The 19,672-nt window shown below is 41.4% G+C and overlaps 1 protein-coding gene across 1 annotated transcript in view; it reads left to right on the top strand.

Moving 5' to 3' along the window:
- The first annotated feature begins 538 nt into the window (after positions 1 to 538).
- The window catches only part of LOC123744734 (protein TANC2), a 222,151-nt gene continuing 203,017 nt past the window's right edge, over positions 539 to 19,672 (top strand). The window contains exon 1 of the mRNA XM_045724545.2: positions 539 to 1,192. The gene's annotated coding sequence lies outside the window, so the exon portion shown is untranslated. The remainder of the gene's footprint in view (positions 1,193 to 19,672) is intronic.

Below are 19,672 nucleotides of genomic sequence, written 5' to 3'. Positions count from 1 at the left end.
ACTCTGCTGATCGCTTCACATCAAACTTAACCCTCATTAATCTCTCCTCTTGCCCCTCACTGGATGCTTCCCAAATGCCATGCTCCCTATACCCTTTATGGTGCACTACATAGGGCTCTGGCCAAAATAAGTGCACTATGTAGAGAATAGGGTGCCATTTGTGACTAAGATTCTGTCAAAACCCCACGCACTGAAACCAGCAGCCCTGGGCTTGGCACACAGCTGGAGGGGGCATTTCTCACTGCCGTCCTTTAGCCTCAGCTTTCCTGCTGTAATATAGTAGGCTGCAGCACAGAGACATTGTATGACGATACATGCACCAGTTTACACCAAGGCTACAGATCACATTTGAAATGACAATCAAATAATCATTTGAATAAAATTTACATTTCGCATGTATGTGGTATGCACCTTTTTTTTTAAGACAATAGTATTCATTAAGTAATGTTGTATAGATCCTCTAAAGCAGACATGATCAATCTGTTGACCTTTCTTCCCCTAAGAGAATAGACCTACAAAATCTGCAGTCTCCAGAATGAGTCGCCTGCAGACCTCACATTTTTATAGCATAATTGCCTTACATCAAATGTCAAATGCCTTGGCCGTGGGGGAATGAACTAAAGATTTGATTGACATTGACCTTGTCTCCTCTTGAATAATTATTATGATCGGTTTAGACATTAGTGCCTCCCATTTTCATGATTTATGCATCGTCTTCTACCGCGCTGTGCACTGCCCGCTGCCAGTCAGAGGTTGCACCGGTAGGCGTGCTAGCGCTCCATACGTACTGCGGCTGTGGATCATATGACTTTTTCTTATGAATCGGTCCAGTCCTACACTTGATATATTTCCTGGGGTTAAATTACCGGCGGCGATGAAATAGGTAACTACGCAGTGTCGCGCGCTGCATGAACAAGTAGAGTGTTCTTTTTTGTTTTTGTTTATCTGTATATCCTTTCTTATATTATGGGTGAATTTTTATTGGAAATAGAAAGTCGATAGACATATCAGTTTAATATATTTGGCTAGACGGTGTAGACTATTTATTCGCTCTGTGACGGTAGTGGACTATTGATAACGTCAACTGTAGCTAGCAATTTCGCTTGAGGATCTCAAAGAAACCGGCTACGGGTATTTGCTGCAACTGATGCGAACTGGCTAGTGTCAGGCTGGAGAGACAAAGTTAAGCAAGGTAAGGATAGGTAAGGATACTGTAGGTTATGTCTTTATTTAGGCAGTAGGCTTGACATTAATTAAGCTGCATGCCATGTGTGAGAAATCCCATTTAAAAACAGACACATGCATGATCGATATCTCCCGCCTGATCCAAATAGCCAACTGTCAACGCTGTAGCCACCCTCCCCAGTCCCCACCTCCTACAAAAAGCAATTGTTCTATATATATTCTCTATATATATTTTTTAAAGTAACAAGCCTTTTGTTTGTCTCTGTACTTGACTATAAGCCATAAAACACTTTAGTGTGCATGCATATACGATACACACCCACCATGGTAAAGAGCTGTCCAGGATAATGTCACTAGTTCAAGGTAAAGAGCTGTCCAGGATAATGTCACTAGTTCATGGTAATGAGCTGTCCAGGATAATGTCACTACTTCATGGTAATGAGCTGTCCAGGATAATGTCACTAGTTCATGGTAAAGAGCTGTCCAGGATAATGTCACTAGTTCATGGTAAAGAGCTGTCTAGGATAATTTCACTAGTTCATGGTAAAGAGCTGTCCAGGATAATTTCACTAGTTCATGGTAAAGAGCTGTCCAGGATAATTTCACTAGTTCATGGTAAAGAGCTGTCCAGGATAATGCCACTAGTTCATGGTAGAGCGCTGTTCAGGATAATGTCACTAGTTCATGGTAAACAGCTGTCAATGATAATGTCACTAGTTCATAGTAAAGAGCTGTTTTTTCTTGCTGTGTGGCTTCAGCCCAGTACCTACCTTATTCTGTCTCTTATCTGACATCTGGTTGGTTCCTCCTGACAGGGTCTTATGTGCTAATGATGGTTCAACATAGCCCTTGATCATGACTCTCAGTTCCATTACATTACACATAAGAGTCATTGGACGAAGGGGTCTTCTGTATGTTTTTTAGTATGTCACCTTAGTGTTCTTTGTTAAGAGCCCTGACTCTTGGTCTGAACATTAACATACAACACTTGCGTTACGGTTTTGGAAGCATAAGGACCTTATCTTTCATATTATTGAGTATACATTTTCTAGAAAACAAAACGTTAAAACACCTTTCTTTATAGGGTTAGTGTTCCCACATGGCCATATCTCTATGTTACAGTACATGTTTACTGAAGACAGACGGAAGACAGAGGGACGACCTGTGTTAATTAGCTATCTAGCATGTTTCCGAACACCTTTGTGTAATGGAAGAAAGCTGCCAGAAACTTGTCACTGAAAAATACTATCGTCTGCAACCAATGTTCCCTCAAAACAATTTAGTCACTGAAAAATACTATCGTCTGCAACCAATGTTCCCTCAAAACAATTTAGTCACTGAACAAATTTCAGGTCTGCTGAGCGCAAACTTCAACGTTGTAAATATTCTGTGCAACTTCACCATGCATTTACACTGAGGCTGTACCCGATTTAAGTCAACATTTTAACAGTGGCCAAGTAGGCTACTGTGGCTATTTGATCATAATGTAGGCATACCAGAGTGGCCTACCATAAAAAACAATGGGGAAAATGCATCCCATAACATTTTAACATGGAAATAGCTGTTCTATCATTCAGCCTACAATAGCAGCCAATGTGTGGTGCTCAATGTAGGCCTACATTCCATGAGACTTTTGAAAAAAACATGCAGGTCTTGACATTAACCTGTTTATCCACTTGTCCTTCGGACAAGGAGGTGACTGAAAATGTTGTCGTGTTTGATACGAGAAACTACTTTACAAAATGAAATGCATTATTATTCCCATCCCATTATTACAGAGAATCAGACAAATTATGCTACCCTCTGCCTATTGGCTACTTAGATTATTCAAGCCAGGATCAAAATACAACACTGCTCCTTTAAAACAAAAAAAAGCTCTTTACCTGACTGGCTTTTCAAAGATGCCTAGAAATGTACACGTTTTATGCTCTTGTAAGAAGCAATCACTCCCCTATTGCTGGCTATAAATGATCTATAACTGGGCTATTAACTCACTAACTAGCAAAGGATATGAACAAAATGTGCACATGTTGCTACATGCAGCTCTGGCTTTAATCTCAAAACAAGCACATCTCACTACCGCTAATGCTGTAAACACAGTACAGTTCAAAGCAAATGGCACAGAACCATGTATGACAAAGGTCTATTTGCATACAGGCCTACATCAGCTCTGATTGTTTATGCCGCTCCGGTATGTGTAGAGTATGGGCTTAGGGCGGCAGTGGCAGCGTAGCCTAGTGCTTAGAGCGTTGGACTAGTAACCGAAAGGTTGCAAGATCAAATCCCCGAGCTGAAAAGGTACAAATCTGTTGTTCTGCCCCTGAACAAGGCAGTTAACCCACTGTTCCTAGGCCGTCATTGAAAATAAGAATTTGTTCTTAACTGACTTGCCTAGTTAAATAAAGGTTAAATAAATTACTGTGTGTCAATGCAATAGAATTCTACTCCGATGCTTGCAAAAGCTCTTGCATAGTTTGTTTTGTTTCGGTATGTTGCATTGAAAGTGGCTAATATTGCGTCGACTCAATCACAATAAAGGGAAACGTTGATATTGTTAACAGGGAAAACTATAGAACAGTGGTACCAACCTTTTCTGAGTCAAGATCACTTTGAGTCAAAATTCAAGCTCTAATTCAAGATCTACCACTCAGATTTTTTTTATTGTACATGACTTAAAAACCGTAAGCCTATGCAACATCAACCAATTTCTGAGGTTTGTGCAGAAAGCTATAGGCCCAATACATTATCACCCCATATTGGCTTTGCTTGAATTGTTGTTCGGACCATATTTTTTAATTATATTTCAAAATTTGAGGTAGGCTATATGATCACACCAGTAATAAATCTGTTGTTGTACTACTTGTGAGGCACAGCTGATTGAGCATACATTTGAAATATTTGCTGTTTATTTTACTGGGCTGATGGTGCCTGCATCTGATGGTCAGTCACAGTGGAGGGAGAGAGCAGCAGACTGAGGGTCCGCTTCTCAACATCCCTCCACTTTTCCCTTTCTGACACTGACCAAAAAACTAATGGGGAAACTCGAGTCTGGCAACGCATTATTTCTGCCTCATGCACAAATTCATTTTGTTACTCCTATGAACAGAGAAAGTTAAATATTCCTCGATATTAAAAAAGACCCAAGCCGTTAATAATAACAACAATGCAAGCCTATAGATACACTTTCCTACTCATTCATTACTGCTGCACTGCTTGTTGTAGCGCTGAGTGGAAATGAGAAGAATGTGCATTTTATGGCTTATAATCAGGGGCGCAACTTTCACTGGGAACATGTCCCCCCACATTTTGAAATTGCATTTTTGCTCCTCCCCCAATTTTATAATTGAAATGTGATACAAAACGAGGCTACGGTGTGGTTTAGGACCATGCGGACGCCTCCGGCCGGTCGGGTAGGCTGTTTGGAGTGTTTATCTGACTGGAAAAATAATAGTGTTGAATACGAATTGTTGCCAGTGCTGAGAAAGAACTTAAACATGAACTCATTCATAAAAACAGCATCTCTTTAAACGTTTTGTATTCTCACAGTATCAACTTTGCTTAAGCTTTATTTTATGCCTGCTACAGTACTGCAGACAGTATTCTGAGCCATCCAATTGGCCAGCAGTAGGACCATAGTGCACTTGATTTGCTCTCCTGGCCCGCCGGGAAGGCAGAGATTGTACCTTCAGATATGTTCAGTAGAGTAGAGTAGATATGTTCAGTAGAGTAGATATGTTCAGTAGAGTACAGTACATATTTTTAGTTCAGTAGAGTAGAGTACAGTAGATATGTTCAGTACAGTACAATTAAGTGATAATGCCTGAGAAGCCGGTGTTTGGAGGATATATTGGCACGGGTGTTGTTAGGTCCGAGACGAAATGTGCCAATATTGTTGGCTTCAAGGGCATTATCACTTTTATTGAACGGGTTACCAACATATTCAAATAATGATTTACATATTTTTATTAAAAACATTATTATGATGAATTTATTCATACTATTTAATCTTTCCACAATATATAGTCCCGACACAAATCTAGGGTTGCTACCCAAGCCGGCTGGTCGTTTGTTCTATCGGTTCGGTTGCCAGAGACGCGACCCAGTCGTTTAGTCTTTTTGTTCTGTATCTATGGACGTGACCCAGCCATTCGTTCTAAATGTTCCAAGCAAATACTGGCTGGCAACTTTCTTATCCCTTGCTTGCTAGCTTTTTTCAATTGACATTTATTTGTATTTATCCATAAAAAGGATGCCAGCGGATTCATGATTTCGACTGGCTGAGAAACGCTGCCTGCCTGTCTGTCTCGTCCCGACTCCCACATGTTCATTACTATGGGACAGCTGGAAATCGAATTTGAATATTAAAACAGACAGCAAGGTTTATACAAATCTCCACTGTTGAAAACTAAATGTTATTAAAAAAGAGCTGTGAGATAATGTCTAGATCAAGTTTATAAATTGCCTGGCTGGGCTGGTGAGACAGTGGATTGCACAATCAGATGGAACAGAGAAAATAGGTATTTTAACGTCATAGATTTAGCTGGTGGTAACTTGTGGAATAGACACCAGCTGGAATGCGGTTTTAACCAATCAGCATTCAGGATTAGACCCACCCGTTGTATAATACAGTACATTATACTGTACTTTACTCTAGTGTGTGGTACTGAACTGTACTGTCCAAACATAGCCATAAAAAACTCTTATGAACTGAACATAACAGTATGCCAGTAGAAGGGAGGACAGTAGCAGGTGACCCTATGAGCTGAACATAGCAGTATGTCAGTAGAAGGGAGGACAGTAGCAGGAGACCCTATGAGCTGAACATAACAGTATGTCAGTAGAAGGGAGGACAGTAGCAGGAGACCCTATGAGCTGAACATAACAGTATGCCAGTAGAAGGGAGGACAGTAGCAGGAGACCCTATGAGCTGAACATAACAGTATATTAGTAGAAGGGAGGACAGTAGCAGGTGACCCTATGAGCTGAACATAACAGTATGCCAGTAGAAGGGAGGACAGTAGCAGGAGACCCTATGAGCTGAACATAACAGTATGTCAGTGGAAGGGATGACAGTAGCAGATGACCCAACGGCAGTTTGTGACAATTATGATTTTCCCATTGTAGCCAATTCAATTGCAGTAATTCCGTTACTGATTTTTTTTTGGTATTTCCGTTACAAACAGAATTACAAGTTTTGATCACTTAATTCATAAACTAACTTAAAAAAACTTTTATCCCTTTTTCTCCCCAATTTCATGATATCCAATTGGTAGTTACAGTCTTGTCCCATCGCTGCAACTCCCCTACGGACTCGGGAGAGGCGAAGGTCAAGAGCTGTGCATCCTCCAAAACACGACCCTGCCAAGCCGCACTGCTTCTTGACACACTGCTCACTTAACCCGGAAGCCAGCCGCACCAATGTGTCGGAGGAAACACTGTCCAGCTGGCAACTGTAGGTCAGCTTGCAGGCGCCTGGCCCGCCACAAGGAGTCGCTAGAGTGCAATTGGACAAGGAAATCCCGGCCAGCCAAACCCTCCTCTAACCTGGACAATTGTGCACCGCCTCATGGGTCTCCTGGTCACAGCCGGTTGCGACACAGCCTGGGATCGAACCCGGGTCTGGAGTGACACCTCAAGCACTGTGATGCAGTCCCTTAAACCCCTGCACCACTCGGGAGATAAACAAACTTGATATCAGTAAAAACACTACAACTAATTGATAGGTTTACCTTTACTTATTACTTATATCTTCAAGATGCAGTATGTGGGTTTTTGGTAGCTGAATCCCAGGCACAAGGCAATGTTTCTTAAACTTACAGAAGGCAAAACTAAATAGTGTTGATATTAGTCGGCAGGGGTCTTTACTTCAACATTATTGTGTTTTGATGTATTTCTAATACCTTTTAACTTTTTCTGGTAGATGTTGTAGAAGACCTCTTTTCCATCTGTTTGACCAGATATCAAAGCCTTTGCTTATTCAACATTATGGAATAAGGGATGGAAAATTGTTGAAAAATGTATATATGCCTTAATTACTCAAAAATATAGACTCTTAGCTTTCATTTGACACCCAATTTGATGTGCTCCTATGAATTTCACATGTTGGACCCATCTCTCTCGGTTTCTTTCTATTTCGTCTCTCTCTCTCTATTTGTCTCTCTCTATTTTTGTACCTCTCTCACCCCCTCTCCATCCCACACTCACATCTGTGATTTTAGTATGCTGGAGACAGTGAGGGTGTTTTGAGGATTGGTTTCCATTATGAGGTCATGTTTTCTGCTGTCTAGTGTTTAACTGTCATTTCACTGCGTTATCTTTGTCCACCAGGAGTGTCAAGGCCTTAGTTTCCACCGACCCAGCCAGACACCATCCCACAGACAGGTCATGGATGGAACCGTGAGGTTGGAATGGACAGATTTGTTTTAAGATACAACAGTAAATCAGTTTATATCGTTTCAAAAATCCTATTCAGTCACATGTAACGTCATTCTTGGTCACCCTTGGGCAATTCCACTGGAACAGAATTATGCTTTGACACAGTTTTTTTACTTCAAAATATATGCCAAACAAAAACCACTGATTTCAAAGTTTACTCTGCACAATTACTACTTTGAACAATTTACACAGTAAATACTGGAAAATCGGTGCAGATGCAAAGTTTAGTAACAAAATCAGTGTAAAATCTCTTACTAAACTTTGTATCTGCACAGTTCTTTCTGTAAATGTGTTTAACACATTTTCAGTGGAACTTGTTGAAAGTAGTCCTTGTGCATAGAGTTCTATGGTTTGTTATGCTTTGAATTTCTTTTGTTTGGTATACATTTTGAAGTGAAAAATTTGAGTCTCAGTGTAATTGCATTACAATTGAATTGCCCCCCTTTCTGGATCAAACTACACAAGAACTGTGACTATTTGCTGCCGGGCATTGGAATCTACAGTAGCTTTGCTACACAACAGGGTACTTGTGGATATTTTATGCTTCACCAGTAGTAGGTCTTACTTGGAGTGGTTAGAATGGATTTAGGGATTTCTGCCGACACAAGAAGTGTAATAATATTGCTCTGTCAGGTTTGAGACTGCTGCATTTTATCAGCCACCAGCCGGAGAGGAGAGCTGCGGGTGCACTCTTAAAAAAAAGTGTTCCAAAAGGGTTCTTCGGCTGTCCCCGTAGGATAACCCTTTTTGGTTCCAGGTAGAACCCTTTTTGGTTCCATTTAGAACTCTTTTTGGTTCCATGTAGAACCCTTTGTGGGTTGAAATATCAAAACGAACTCTGAACCAACTATATTCATTTGGGGACAGGTCGAAAAGCATTAAACATTTATGGCAATTTAGCTAGCTAGCTTGCTGTTGCTAGCTAATTTTCCTCGGATATAAACATTGTGTTGTTATTTTACCTGAAATGCACAAGGTCCTCTACTCTGATAATTAATCCACAGATAAAAGGGTAAGCGGAGTTTGTTTCTGGTAATCTCTCCTCCTTCATGCTTCTTCTTCTTCTTTGGACTTTGTATTGTGGTTGGCAACCAACTTTAAAGTGCATTATTATCACCAACTGGACTGGAGTGTGAACCTCAGTTCATCTTTCAATCACCCACGTGGGTACATGCTCCTAAAAACCAATGAGGAGATGGCACGTGGTTATATGCTCCTAAAAACCAATGAGGAGATGGGAGAGGCGGGACTTGCAGCGCGGCTAGCGTCACTGATTGAATAACATGTATATGTACATTTATTTTGCAACACTCACGCATGCGACGTTAGCGGTGTGGTCAGCATGTTAGCTTCTAGATAGCAATTTTTTTTCCTAAAGGCTGTGGGTGTCCCTCTCTGGATGCATTCCAAATGGCAAAAGCATTGCACTATGTAAGGAGCAGGGTGTTATTTGGGACGCAGACTCTCTCTCCCATGCTCTCTGCTCTCCCTGTCTCTTTCTCTTTCTGTCTCTCTCTGAATGTTATCAGCAGTGAAAATGTGAGGCGTTTTCCTGGCGAGGTATTAAAGGTGTCATTATCTGGGGTATTGTGATTCATTTCCCTCAGCTCTGAGGTAAATGGCAACTCTTTATGCGCCTTTAATCAGGAAGAGCAGTCATGGAAATCATAGAGAAAGAACGGTCGGTTGTCATGGAAATAATCTCAGATGGGTGCTTTATAGTTACATTTTTGGGTGGGATGGGTGTTGAATCTTTAGTGTAGAAGCCTCATTTGTTTTGCGAGGGAATTTTTTATGTATTTTTTGTTGTTGTGCAAATCCACCCTCCCTGACGAATAACTAAATTTGTATGCAAAAGCAATCTATTTAATGCAAGCCAGGCAAGCGGAATAGTACTACCGCAATACATGTATATTAGGCAGCAGAAATCACCTCTCCCCATAGGAAACATATCAGACAGAACATCCATGGTGGAAAATGTTAAAGATCTGATTTCTGATATGATAGCCCTGTGTGGATTAGACACTGAGCTGAACTCCTTTAATGCGCTAAGGATTCTCCACAGGCTTTGCCACACACATTCATACATTCTGCTTTGATTCTGTAAATACGGTGCTGCAGATGAAGTGTCCTTACAGCTCCTTAGTCGTCCTTTTATAGGGATCCTGGGTACATCCCAATTGGCACCTATTCCCTATATAGTACACTATTTTCGACCAGGGCTAATGGGGCTCTGGTCAAAGTAGTGCACTATATAGGGAATATGATGCTATTTGGGACACACCCATAGAGATTCTAACAGAGATAAACAACAAGGCCTTTTTGCTCAGCCTCTGAGCTGTGTGTCTGTCAAAGGCTGCTGTGGGTTGTGTGTCTGTCAAAGCAGTTTGTGGGCTGGCTGCGGTGGGCTGTCTTCTCCTTTGTCAGCTGTGCTGCCGGGAGTTGGAGACGGGTCATTCCATGTCATTTCAGCAAGCCATGACACCCACAATCTCAGATTGTTCTGAAATAGTTTCTGTAGTTAGAAACGTAAGATTAGCATTCCTGAAACATTATTTTGTTGACAATTTCTCAGAGATCAAATTAAAAAAGCTAATAGATTGCACCAAAATTGGCCCTTTTAATTCATAGGATGTGCGTAATATTACACCAATATATTACCCAACATCCGATTTGAACCAAACTTTTCCTACCATTGAGTAAGACATGAGGAATCCAATAAAATGGTCAAAAGCCACCCACAGACTCCCCACGCCAATCCCACCCCAACAACCAGTATACAGTATCAGTTCTCTATGTTTATAAAGATGCAGTTTGGAGTATTGCTTCTTTATTGTAATGTATTTTTTGTGAATCTGGTGCTGTTTTTTCTCACTGTTTAGAGAAATGAGCCATTGAAGTCGCTTTATTTACCATAAATTAGTGTGAAAGTACCTGTTTTTTTTTTGTGAGAGAAGTTTTGGTTTATTTCATACCATTTACGAGTTGTCCATTTATTGTCTTTTGTTTGGAGCGCTCTTGTCAATATTCAGTAAAGAAATGCATCTTATTAGGCATAGAAGTAGATCTAGACTACCTGGCCTGCACACAAATGTAGGTCTATAAATGTGCCCATTTGGAAATCTGATACTATTTCTGATTGTCTTAGCTCACCATAATGGTGGAGCTTCTCAAAGTATTTTTTTCTTCGCCTCAAACAGCAAGTAAACAAAGTATGTTTTAACATCCATTGAGAAGGACAATAGTTCCTCAACGTTGCCTATTTGAAAATTCTTTCCAGCTCTCTCTTTCGATAACCCCTCAGCATGAAAGGGGAAATAAATGTGATGCTCTGATCCGAAGGAAACATCATAAAATATCATAAACATCATAAAATTACTTCTTATCCCTTGTACAAATATCCTACAGCTCTGTCTGTCCGGAGCTCACTGGCGCATGAAACTCTGAGGGCCCAGAATATTTCATACAATGTTGCAAGTTTTCTATCACGAGTTTGGGCTGACCAGGTTAATAGTTGATACAAGTGCCTTGCAGACAGGCCATGTGTAGCCAATGTATTTTATAGGATATTTATTTTTATCAGGATATTTTCTACCTGCATGCTGACATTTTTTTATTTGTTGGTTTATGAAGGCTATTTTTACATATTGGCAATGGTAATAGAAGTTACTTTTAGATTTGTATTGTATTGAATTTTGAGTAACCACATGACATTGATTTTGAGATATGAAGACTTTATTATAAATGAAATGAAACTGTCCCATGCAAATGTGCATATGAAAACCATAACTGGCACACAGATCAGTAGAAATGGTAAGATAAATAGGCACTCCAAATGGAAAAGGTTGCTGACCCTGGTGTAGCCTATTACCGGCAACTTTAGGAGCCTTATGCAATGGCGATTTTAGCATGCAAATCTTGGTAGGGCAAACTCCCCCAAAAATGTTTAGATGCATGCCAGCAAAGACACTACACAACACTAAACAATACATTAATTGCACTATAACGGCGACAAGCTGTGCCCACAAACTGTTGGGGCCTACATAAAGCTGTCCCAACAGCAGAGCTTTCTTTCCAGCACGATGGAGTGAATCCTTAACACCGCCATACCTGGCTATCAGCGGAGCCTTGTCTGGCAGCGAAACAATTAATTCAACCTTTTTAAAAAACATGGCTGGCTTGTTTAAACAAATGTGGTTTCTACTGACAATTGAGATGTACACACTATGGCATAAGGGAACGATGAGCGGATGAGAGGCATTCCGATTTTTTTTAAGACACTTATGAGCGAGCAACAGTAAGACGGACGTAGTCAATATAACTATGCGTTCAGCACTTTTGAAATGTACAGTGACAGAATGCAGAACATGGGCTGCTCTTACAGTATTTTCCCTGTACATCAAGTCAGAATGGAAGGATAAATAAAGGGGGCATATAAGCTGACAATGACAGCTAAGACAATATTAGATGATGACATTTCTAAAAAACAGGTTATAGGCTACATGTGCAGCACATTGGCATGTTTAGTTAAAATTCAGAGGGGTTAACAGACCAAATTATTAGGGTGAGGCACATGGGCTACAAACAGCTTACTACACAACATACACTTAGTATTACTTTTTTAGCTACAGTATACAGTTGAAGTCGGAAGTTTACATACAGCTGAGCCAAATACATTTAAACTCAGGTTTTAACAATTCCTGACATTTAATCCTAGTAAAAATGCTCTGTCTTAGGTCAGTTAGGATCACCACTTTATTTTAAGAATGTGAAATGTCAGAATAATAGTAGAGAGAATGATTTATTTCAGCTTTTATTTCTTTCATCACATTCCCAGTGGGTAAGAAGTTTACATACACTCAATTAGTATTTGGTAGCATTGCCTTTAAATTGTTTAACTTGGGTCAAATGTTTTGGGTAGCCTTCCACAAGCTTCCCAGAATAAGTTGGGTGAATTTTGGCCCATTCCTCCTGACAGAGCTGGTGTAACTGAGTCAGGTTTATAGGCCTCCTTGCTCGCACGTGCTTTTTCAGTTCTGCTCACACATTTTCAATAGGATTGAGGTCAGGGCTTTGTGATGGCCACTCCAATACCTTGACTTTGTTGTTCTTAATCCATTTTGCTACAACTTGCACAACTTGCTTGGGGTCATTGTCCATTTGGAAGACCCATTTGCGACCAAGCTTTAACTTCCTGACTGATGTCTTGTCTTGTCTTTGCTGTTGTTCTGGGATTGATTTGCACTTTTCGCACCAAAGTACGTTAATCTCTAGGAGACAGAACGCGTCTCCTTCCTGAGTGGTATGACGGCTGCGTGGTCCCATGGTGTTTATACTTGCGTACTATTGTTTGTACAGATGAACGTGGTACCTTCAGGCGTTTGGGAATTGCTCCCAAGGATGAACCAGACTTGTGGAGGTCTACAATTTTTTTTCTGAGGTCTTGGCTGATATCTTTTGATTTTCCCATGATGTCAAGCAAATAGGCACTGAGTTTGAAGGTAGGCCTTGAAATACATCCACAGGTACACCTCCAATTGACTCAAATGATGTCAATTAGCCTATCAGAAGCTTCTAAAGCCATGACATCATTTTCTGGAATTTTCCAAGCTGTTTAAAGGCACAGTGAACTTAGTGTATGTAAACTTTTGACCCACTGGAATTACAGTGGGTCGGAATTACACAGTGAAATAATAATAATACTCCCAATATACACTACCGTTCAAAAGTTTGGGGTCACTTAGAAATGTCCTTGTTTTTGAAAGAAAAGCAATTTTTTTGTCCATTTCAAATAACATCGAATTGATCAGAAATAGAGGACGACCGATTAATCGGCGTAGCCGATTTAATAAGGGACGATTTCAGGTTTTCGTAACAATCGGTAATCTGCCTTTTTGGATGCCGATTATGGCCGATTACATTGCAATCCACGAGGAAACTGCGTAGCAGGCTGACCACCTATTACGCGAGTGCAGCGTCAAAAGGACCTTTTGGCTGCATGGAGCCAAGGTAAGTTGCTTGCTAGCATTTAACTTATCTTATAAAAACAATCAATCTTCACATAATCACCAGGTAACTACATATGGTTGACGATATTACTTGGTTAACTAGCTTGTCCTGCGTTGCATATAATCAATGCGGTACCTGTTAATTTATCATTGAATAACAGCCTACTTCAACTTCGCCAAACGGGTGATGATTTAACAAAATCACGTTCGCGAGGAAACCACAATCGGTGAACAAATGTACCTAACCATAAACATCAATGCCTTTCTTAAATTCAGTACACAGAAGTGTATTTTTTTTAAACCTACGTATTTAGTTAAAAGAAATTCATGTTAGCAGGCAATATACCAAAAATTAGAACAGGTCATGGTAGAAATAGTTTTAGTTACTTAGCTCCGGGGTCCTGGAATTCTCTCCTGAACATGAACAAATTTGATGATCTAGTTTTGTTGGTGGAGTTTAAACACTTGATCGATGTATATATCATAGATGAGTGTAATTGTTTTTAGGCCAGCTGGTTTTAGTTAAGACTTTCGTGTTTTTAACGTAAAATGTTTTTGCTGTACTGTATGTGTGTTTATAGTTTTGTCTAATGTTATGTTAGTGTATGTAAGTTGTTTTGTCTGAAACGTTGTTCCCCCTGCTGCTATTCGATCAGGTCTCTCTTGGAAAAGAGATGTTATCTCAATGAGAAATACTTGTATAAATAAAGGTAAAAAAATATTACCTAGGGAAATCACTTGCTGTCAGTGCAAGCAGAGTCGGGGTATATGCAACAGTTTGGGCCGCCTGGCTCGTTGCAAACTACGTGACTGTTATTAATTTGCCAGAATTTTACATATTTATGACTTAACATTGAAGGTTGTGCAATGTAACAGCAATATTTATACTTAAGGTTGCCACCCGTTTGATAAAATTTGGATCGGTTCCGTATTTCACTGAAAGAATAAACGTTTTGTTTTCGAAATGATAGTTTCCAGATTTTACCATATTAATGACCAAAGGCTCGTATATCTGTGTTCATTATATTATAATTAAGTCTATGACTTGATATTTGATTGAACAGTCTGACTGAGCGGTGGTAGGCAGCAGCAGGCTCGTAAGCATTCATTCAAACAGCACTATACTGTGTTTGCCAGCAGCTCTTAGCAATGCTTGAAGCACAGCGCTGTTTATGACTTCAAGCCTATCAGCTCCCGAGATTAGGCTGGCAATAATAAAATGCCTATAAGAACATCCAATAGTCAAAGGTATATGAAATACAAATGGTATAGAGAGAAATAGTCAATGCGTCATAATTCCTATAATAACTACATCGTAAAACTTCTTAACTGGGAATATTGAAGAACTGGGAATATTGAACAACCAGCTTTCATATGTTCTCATGTTCTGAGCAAAGAATTTAAACGTTAGCTTTTTTACATGGCACATATTGCACTTTTACTTTCTTCTCCAACACTGTGTTTTTGCATTATTTAAACCAAATTGAACATGTTTCGTTATTTATTTGAGACTAAATAGATGTTATTTATGTATTATATTAAGTTAAAATAAAAGTGTTCATTCAGTATTGATTGTTGTAATTGTTATTATTACAAATATATATATATATATTATATATATATAAACCGGCCGATTAATCAGTATCGGCATTTTTGGTCCTCCAATAATCGGTATCGGCGTTGGAAAATCATAATCGGTCGACCTCTAATCAGAAATACAGTGTAGACATTGTTCATGTTGCAAATTACTATTGTAGCTGAAAACGGCAGATTTTTTTATGGAATATCTACATAGGCGTACAGAGGCCCATTATCATCAATCATCACTCCTGTGTTCCAATGGCACGTTGTGTAAGCTAATGCAAATGTATAATTTTAAAAGGCTAATTGACCATTAGAAAACCCTTTTGCAATTATGTTAGCACAGCTGAAAACTTGTGCTGATTAAAGAAGCAATAAAACTGTCCTTCTTTAGACTAGTTGAGTATCTTGAGCATCAGGATTTGTGGTTTCGATTACACGCTCAAAATGGCCAGAAACACAGCATTTTCTTCTGAAACTCGTCAAACTATTCTTGTTCTGAGAAATGAAGGCTAGTCCATGGGAGAAATTGCCAAAAAACTGAAGATCTCTTACAACGCTTTGTACTACTACCTTCACAGAACAGCGCAAACTGGCTCTAACCAGAATAGAAAGAGGAGTGGGAGGCCCCGGTGCACAACTGAGCAAGAGGACAAGTACATTATCAAATCAAAGTTTATTTGTCACGCGCTCCTAATACAACAGGTGTAGACCTTACAGTGAAACGCTTACTTACATGCTCTAAACAATAGTGCAAAAAAAGGTGTGTGTGTGTGTGTGTGTGTGCGTGTGTGTGTGTGTGTGTGTGTGTGTGTGTGTGTGTGCGTGTGTGTGTGTGTGTGTGTGTGTGTGTGTGTGTGTGTGTGTGTGTGTGTGTGTAGGTAAGTAAAGAAATAAAACAACAGTAAAAAGACATTTGAAAATAAGAGTAGCAAGGCTATATACAGACACCGGTTAGTCAGGCTTATTGAGGAAGTATGTACATGTAGGTATGGTTAAAGTAACTATATGATGAACAGAGTAGCAGTAGCGTAAAAAGAGGGGTTGGCGGGTGGTGGGACACATGCAGATAGCCCGGTTAGCCAATGTGCGGGAGCACTGGTTGGTCGGGCCAATTGAGGTAGTATGTACATGAATGTATAGTTAAAGTGACTATGCATATAAGACAAACAGAGAGTAGCAGCAGCGTAAAAGAGGGTTTGGGGGGGGGGGCACACAATGCAAATAGTCCGGGTAACCATTTAGTTACCTGTTCAGGAGTCTTATGGCTTCGGGGTAAAAACTGTTGAGAAGACTTTTTGTCCTAGACGTGGCACTCCGGTACCGCTTGCCGTGCGGTAGTAGAGAGAACTGTCTATGACTGGGGTGGCTGGGGTCTTTGACAATTTTTAGGGCCTTCCTCTGACACCGCCTGGTGTAGAGGTCCTGGATGGCAGGCAGCTTTGCCCCAGTGATGTACTGGGCTGTACACACTACCCTCTGAAGTGCCTTGCGGTCGGAGGCCGAGCAGTTGCCGTACCAGGCAGTGATGCAACTGGTCAGGATGCTCTCGATGTTGCAGCTGTAGAACCTTTTGAGGATCTCAGGACCCATGCCAAATCGTTTTAGTTTCCTGAGGGGGAATAGGCTTTGTCGTGCCGTCTTCACGACTGTCTTGGTGTGTTTGGACCATTCTAGTTTGTTGTTGATGTGGACACCAAGGAACTTGAAGCTCTCAACCTGCTCCACTACAGCCCCGTCGATGAGAACGGGGGCGTGCTCGGTGCTCCTTTTCCTGTAGTCCACAATCATCTCTTTAGTCTTGGTTACGTTGAGGGATAGGTTGTTATTCTGGCACCCCCCGGCCAGGTCTCTGACCTCCTCCCTATATGCTGTCTCATCGTTGTCGGTGATAAGGCCTACCACTGTTGTGTCGTCTGCAAACTTAATGATGGTGTTGGAGTCGTGCCTGGCCATGCAGTCGTGGGTGAACAGGGAGTACAGGAGGGGACTGAGCACGCACCCCTGGGGAGCTCCAGTGTTGAGGATCAGCGTGCCAGATGTGTTGTTACCTACCCTCACCACCTGGGGGCGGCCCGTCAGGAAGTCCAGCATCCAATTGCAGAGGGAGGTGTTTAGTCCCAGGTTCCTTAGCTTATTGATGAGCTTTGAGGGTACTATGGTGTTGAACGCTGAGCTGTAGTCAATGAATAGCATTCTCACATAGGTGTTCCTTTTGTCCAGGTGGGAAAGGGCAGTGTGGAGTGCAATAGAGATTGCATCATCTGTGGATCTGTTTGGGCGGTATGCATATTGGAGTGGGTCTAGGGTTTTTGGGGTAATGGTGTTGATGTGAGCCATTCCCAGCCTTTCAAAGCACTTCATGGTTACAGACGTGAGTGCTATGGGTCGGTAGTCATTTCGGCAGGTTGCCTTTGTGTTCTTGGGCACAGAGACTATGGTGGTCTGCTTGACACATGTTGGTATTACAGACTAAATCAGGGACATGTTGAAAATGTCAGTGAAGACACCTGCCAGTTGGTCAGCACATGCTCGGAGCACACGTCCCGTAAATCCATCTGGCATCGCAGCCTTGTGTAATTTGGCTACGGAGAGCATGATCACACCGTCTTCCGGAACAGCTGATGCGCTCATGCATACCTCAGTGTTGCTTGCCTCGAAGCGAGCATAGAAGTGATTTAGCTCATCTGGTAGGCTCGTGTCACTGGGCAACTCGTGGCTGTGCTTCCCTTTGTAGTCTGTAATAGTTTGCAAGCCCTGCCACATCTGACGAGCGTTGGAGCCGGTGTAGTATGATTCAATCTTAGCTCTGTATTAATGCTTTGCCTGTTTGATGGTTCGTCGCAGGGCATAGCAGGATTTCTTATAAGCTTCCGGGTTAGAGTCCTGCACCTTGAAGCGGCAACTCTACCCTTTAGCTCAGTGCGAATGTTGCCTGTAATCCATGGCTTCTGGTTGGGGTATGTACGTACAGTCACTGTGGGGATGACGTCCTCGATGCACTTATTGATAAAGCCAGTGACTGATGTGGTGTATTCCTCAATGTTATCGGATGAATCCTGGAACATGTTCCAGTCTGTGATAGCAAAACAGTAGTTTAGCATCTGCTTCATCTGACCACTTTCTTATAGACCGAGTCACTGGTTCTTCCTGCTTTCATTTTTGCTTGTAAGCAGGAATCTGGAGGACAGCGTTGTGGTCGGATTTACCAAATGGAGGGCGAGGGAGAGCTTTGTACGCGTCTCTGTGTGTGGAGTACAGGTGCTCCACACACAGAGGTTGCACATTTAACATGTTGATAGAGATTTGGTAGAACTGATTTAAGTTTCCCTGCATTAAAATCTCTGGCCACTAGGAGCGCTGCCTCTGGGTGAGTGGTTTCCTGTTTGCTTATTTCCTTATACAGCTGACTGAGTGCGGTCTTAGTGCCAGCATCTGTTTGTGTTGGTAAGTAAACAGCCACGAAAAGTATAGCTGAGAACTCTCTAGGCAAGTAGTGTGGCCTGCAATTTATCACAATATACTCTACTTCAGGCGAGCAGATTCTAGAGACTTCCTTAGATTTCGTGCACCAGCTGTTGTTTACAAATATGCACAGACCACCCCCCCCTCGTCTTACCGGAGTGTGCTGTTCCATCCTGCCGGTGCAGCGTATATCCCGCTAGCTGAATATCCATGTCGTCATTCAGCCACGATTCCGTGAAACATAGGATATTACAGTTTTTGATGTCCGGTTGGTAGGATATTCGTGATTGTAAATCGTCTAATTTATTGTCCAATGATTGCACGTTGGCGAGTAATTTTGACGGTAACGGCAGCTTTCCTACTCGCCTTCTGCGGTCCTGACGAGGCATCCGGCTCTTCGTCCTCTGTACCTGCGTCGCTTCCTCTTGCGAATAACTGGGATGTCGGCCCTGCCGGGTGTTTGGAGAAAATCATGTGAGTCTTGCTTGTTGTTGAAAAAATCTTTGTCTAATCTGAGGTGAGTGATCGCTGTCCTGATATCCAGAAGCTCTTTTCTGCCGTAAGATACGGTTGCAGAAATGTTATGTTCAAAATAATTTACAAATATAGTGAAAAAACCCACATAATAGCACAATTGGTTGGGCGCCCGTAAAACTGCTGCCATTTCTTCCGGCGCCATTTTAGCCGAGAATGTCTAGTTTGAGAAACAGATGCATCACAAGTCCTCAACTGGCAGATTCATTAAATAGTACCCGCAAAACACCAGTCTCAACGTCAACAGTGAAGAGGCGACTCCGATATGCTGGCCTTCTAGGCAGAGTTGCAAAGAAAAAGCCATATCTCAGACTGGCCAATAAAAAGAAAAGATTAAGATGGGCAAAAGAACACAGACACTGGAACTCTGCCTAGAAGGCCAGCATCCCAGAGTCACCTCTTCACTGTTGACGTTGAGACTGGTGTTTTGCGGGTACTATTTAATGAAGCTGCCAGTTGAGGAC

The sequence above is a fragment of the Salmo salar genome, chromosome 01, assembly GCF_965601325.2.
Source record: "Salmo salar chromosome 01, fSalSal1, whole genome shotgun sequence".
Taxonomy (NCBI): Eukaryota; Metazoa; Chordata; class Actinopteri; order Salmoniformes; family Salmonidae; genus Salmo; species Salmo salar.
Note: the sequence above shows the minus strand (reverse complement) of the source record. Positions and strands in the feature narration are given on the sequence as shown.